This window comes from Opisthorchis viverrini (genome assembly GCF_000715545.1).
Source record: "Opisthorchis viverrini unplaced genomic scaffold opera_v5_530, whole genome shotgun sequence".
Classification (NCBI taxonomy): domain Eukaryota; kingdom Metazoa; phylum Platyhelminthes; class Trematoda; order Opisthorchiida; family Opisthorchiidae; genus Opisthorchis; species Opisthorchis viverrini.
This window is the reverse complement of record NW_008752192.1, coordinates 201049-206568: the sequence shown is the minus strand read 5'-3', so window position 1 is coordinate 206568 and position 5520 is coordinate 201049.

The following is a 5520-nucleotide window of genomic DNA, read 5'->3' as shown; positions in this document are numbered from 1 at the left end:
GCCTCAATCCATCGCGACAGGTGTTCTGTCATTATCACGATGTATTGATTCCCACTGGTTGCCAACGGAAAGGGTTCCATGACGTCCACTGACCACAACTCGCCGATTTCTGAGACAGCAATAGGTTTCATGTGATGGGTTGCCTCTGTGGCATCCCTTTCATCAGTTTGCAAAGCTTACAGGACGCCACATAATCCATCACCTCAATTCTCATCCCGGGCCAGTAGGCCCTCTGCCGAAGTAAATCATACGTCTTGGTGCACCCAGCATGTGCCATCCCATGGCATTCGACGATAGGATTCCACCTCAAGACGCGAGGTATCACGGGCAGAACAACATCTGAATCAGTGGCGTCCTAGGAAATTATGCCAGTTTCATTCAACCTCGGGCGATCAAAATGACTCTGGAACTTTAATTCCTTGTGTTCCTCTCCGTTCTCAATGATCCTTCCATCCAACAAGGCGACTGCAACCTTTTGTAACACCATGTCCTGCCTTTCGATTTGATCCAACCTACCGGGATCCAGTTCGACGACGAGGCCATTGGCTAAAATCATGATCCTCGGAACCTCAACTTCAGCCTCTGGTCATGACAGCCAATCAGCCAAGCGGTTCCCCTACCCTGGAGGAACGTGCCGGAAAGTGAAGTCGTACTCTTGCAACCGGTTTTCTTAGCGCGCGAGCTTTCCGCGAGGAACTCTGGTGGTCTTGATCCATCCCGAGGGGTTGTGACCGGTTTCTGCATGAAAACTTCGCCAAAGCAGATATGGTCTCCACTTATCCAGGGCCTAGACGATCGCTAAATATTCCTTCTCAATGGTGGAGTTCAGTGTTAGTCAGGACACGACTGACATATTGGATAACTCTATTCTTCCGCTCTAGGACTGCGATACAGTGACCACTAGCGTCAGTTGCAACCATGAATATCTCTCCGACCATGGGCAGTTAGAGGGTCAGTTGCTAATCCAACATCCGCGCTTTGACACTCTCAAAAGCCTCGTGTGCTTCTCCGGACCATTCGATTTTCCGATTTCGCCCGAGCAAATCGCACGTGGCGCAGCGATCGTGTTGAAATCCTTAACGAACCGGCCGTAGTAAAGTGTTTATCCAGGAAACTGCCACGGAGACCGCTTTGAATTGAGAACAGCAAAATCCCTGATATTTGCCAGTTTTTCGGTCAGTGTGCTAATTTATGCCCCAGTAGTGTCACCGAACTCCCAGCGAGCTGTGTTTTGGCTTCATTTATCCACAGTCCAACCTCTCGGATCCGCTTCAATACAGCCTCCAAATCAACTGCGTGCTCTGGTTCCGAGTTGCCGTGCACAACGATATCGTCTCCGTACACGGCGACATTCTAGAGTCCCCTCGTTGAACGAAGAATCAAGCGTCGGAATGTGAATGATCCCCCGGACAAACAAAACGGCATTCGTCTAAATTGATATTGGGTGTCCCCAGTGGTAAACGCCGTTTTCTCCTGGTCCTCCGCCTTGATTGGTAGTCGCCAATATCCGGAACGCAAGTCGAACACGGTTAAGTATCGGGAGTGCTGGAGGGAAGTGAAAATCTCTGCAACCGAAAGCACAGCCACAACCCGATTTACGGTCAGTTGATTCAAGCGCCGGAACTCCATGCAAAACCTGTTTTCCGTTCGCCTCTCTTAAAAGCACAACTGGGCAACTTTAAGCAGTATTGGCTCCTTCGATTATGCCATTCTTCAACATCTCTTCAATCTGTCTATGGACCCCCTCCCGTCGATGGAGCGGCAACGGACGGTGGCGAAAGGGTTCTGACGACGGAAGAATTTCGTGTTCAATCCATGGGCAGAAGTCAAACGGATCGTCATCGCCTGTGAACAGTTCGGAATATTCCTAGACCACGGACAATATTGACGGTACATTACGAGACGGAAGTTTTTGGACACAGCTCACCAACGACAGCACCTGGGTAGTCTTCAAGCTTGATTGCATCGTACTTTGTCACCAGCTTTCCCTGCCTTAGTTCAATCACGAAATCTGTGCCCTTCAGGAAATTCGCCCCCACTTATTTTCTGTTCCACGTTTGGGCTGATCAGGAACGCGTGCTGCATGAACTTGTCGCCTAGACATATCGAGTGCGTTGACAATCCGTCAATCTTCAGTCGATATCCACCAAGAGCTCTCACGGCTAGCACGCACGATTTGCGTTCAGCTTGGTTCCCTGTTTGCCTCAGCGATACGCCTGCTCCTGTATCAACCAAACATAACTCTTTTTTCCCGTCTACCTGGACAGTGGCTTGTATGGTAGCTTGTGTCACTACGGCAGTCGCGACTTACCCCAGAAAGAGGAGTACTCTAAAGTTTTATTTTGTACAAATGATCCGGTACGGGGGCATTGATTATTCCAGCGGCCAGACTTGCCACGCGTGTAGCACCGGCTAGTTCGAGCGGGCTTCCGCGATCCCTTCTTCACGGCTGCAAGCTGTTCAGCGAGTCGGTCCACTCTGGTCTGCAGTTCCTTCACTGATGAACCATCCCTCTTCTCCTGCGACTGCAACGTGGCCAGTGGTGCCCCAGGCAACTCCCAGGCCAGACGCACGAGCTCTTTCACACTCAACTGATCCGTTGATCGTGTCAACGCAACTGCGCACCAAGCGCAGGCTGCACACCTTCGCCGAACTGGTCCGACAGCAACTGGTGTCGTGACACTCCGTCCAGCCCCGGGCAAAGCGCGATCCAACAACGGCTGTAGGTCGGCAAAGAACACGGTTGGGTCAGATCCGGGTGCCATCCTTGCCGACTTGAACCGCCTCATAGCCTCCTGGCAGCCAGCCGGCGGATCGAACTCCGCTCCAAGGACTTCCTTCGTGGCGACCCAGTCCGTCTTCCGAGGGCCTCTTCTGGCCGCATCTAAAGCCGCCTTCGCCCGGCTTCTGAGGGAGGTCTTTAGCGCCGCCAAATTAACCTGGTCGGTCTCTGGCCCGGCAGCCCCCGAAACCCCCTCAAAGCCCTCCAGGGAATTTCGAACATCCCATCCTCAATGGGTTACGGCCATGGGATCTTCATCCTTATCCTGGTCACCGAACCAAATGAAAGGAAGAAGGCCTTCGCTGTGGAGTTATTTATTAGGAACTGCCAAATAACCGGTTACAGACCATTGGACAGGGAAGCAAAACCCTAATTTGCAACTTATTTACAAAAACTGGACATCCATCTTCCCATGAGCGCGACTTCTTGAACTTTTCTGAAGATTCATTGACTCCAATCATTCCTCTCTTAAATCCAAGTAAATGTTACAAAGGGACTCCATTAATTCCGCAACGAATCTCTACTTTTCAAAAGACGCAAGGCGAAATTGCACGAACAATACATGCTTCTAGCGTGCCCCGTCATCAGCAGTATCACCGTTTCACTTATAGTAAACGCCAAGCTAGAGTCTAGGCGGGCCGATAAAAACGAGGTCCCAACTATGCGGGTATACCAATCTGAGGACTGCAGTCGATATCGCCTACATTTACTACTTATTGTAATTGCTGGGCCTGTGTCTAGGTGTGACGCTAGGTATGAGGCCTCACCTGCGCCCAGTCCAATGGCCAAAGACGGCCCATCATACGTATAATTGTGCTCGGTGTCACCTCTCGAGACTAATTATAATGAGAGCCAAGCTTGTACACATGCTCGTAGCTGATTATAATGCCTCAACTATGCATAATAGGCAAATCTAATGACCATCTGCGGTCCTTCATGGCTATATGTCGTCCTCCTGGCAACCGCATGCCTGAAAAATACACAACTATCTTTAACAAATCATGTTTCCATTTATCAGATGCATCGGCACAAAAGTGATGTGTAGTCAATCCAGTTCCGAGTTTTTTACTAGACAGGGTTTCCGAAAAAATTTATAGTCAATTACGACTCCTACACATCTTCCATCATATCATGTAAAACACAATCAAACAGTTGTAGTGGCCAACTTACCAAGTGCTTAACAAACCTCTTTGTTTACTATTCTTGGTCAGTGTCCGTGCCGAATCTGGAGACTTACTGTTAAAAAGAAAAACTCACTACTTATTCAACTAGAACGAATGGGGATAACGAGAGAGTTGTGTATATCGATGATTTGACAGCGGAATTTGGCAACCATATGCATTACTGGGCGCAGCAAAGTTGAAGTCGTAAGGCCAAGTGGTGCAGAATTGAGCCCCAAGGTCCAAGGGCCACATGCGTCCTCAAACGTCTACCCATGAATGCAGCCGTAGCAAAGATCCAGTGAGCAGCCGAATACTTGCTGTAAAATTCACTTGTTTAGGGCACTAAATTCCAACTTCAGTAGATTTCTGCCCCCTTATACTCATACAGTATAGCTTAATAAAACTGGCAGCTCGGTATTTTTCATCAAGCTTCGTAATCATCACACACTCAACCACAGAAGCATCCTAACGAAGAAGGGGGATCCTTCTGGGCTCCACACAACTCGTCGTTCATGTCGAAGTATTGCAACCCATCTTCACGTCCAAAATCATGTCGACCATGTCTCAATAAACGAGCTAGTGAGACAGACAAACCTGGTGCGATGAAACTGTCCCAGACACTGATAAGGAGTTTGCTAGAGAATGCGACGATTGTGCATTGACTTCATCTGTTACACTACAATCACAACTAATACGACTTCGCACGTATATAAAACGCTGCACCACACTACCTCATCAACATGACTGAAAAAATACCTACGATCTTCTCTAAGCTTTGCTCTACCTCTGAGGGTTCCCTCGGCCAACCAAAACTACCCGCTCGCCCATCGAATTGCACATCTAAAGCCAATCACGTCGAAAATGACATCCATTGGGGGGCAGTCTAGAAACCGAAGTACTTCACTGTAATGATAGCATGGAACTCTTGTGCCGAGCTTGATAGCACACTCGCAACTGTGCTCTTCCTTTTCTTGCCTGTCCCCTATCGCTAATTTTTCATTACCTGCAACGAAGGACACACTCTTTATTCCGACTGTAACCAAGGGATCATGCCTGACGGTAAGACACCCACTTTTTGGGAATAAATAACATCATGACAGCGTGACCCGTTGTGGGTACGAAGTGCACAACAAAGGACAAGGAGACTGGTCAGCTCGTCCAAAAACAACTGCGCCCTTTCCTCCTCTTTGAAGATGAGAACACGGATTCACGGATTGATACACAGGATCGAGGCTTTTGCCAAAGTTTCTCGGGTCGGTTTTGTTCTTGTCGGTCAGTGGCTGTCGTTCACCTGAAAGGCAAAAGTGAAAAAAGGGTGTAGCACTGCTCTTTATGTTCTCAGCGCGGGGCAGTATGCTCGCCAGCGCGAGGATTCGCATAAATAAATGTCTAATAGTGCTTTAAATTGGGTTCGAGAAGGAGCGTGTACAACCGTCGGAGGAAGGTCATTCCACGCAGCTACTACCCGAAATGAAAAAAGTTTTGTCTAATGAATGTGTGTGCCCTGAGCTTGAAAATTTTCCCACTGTGTCCCCACCGTGTGTTTGCTGTGTCAACGGTAAAAAACCTGTTTGC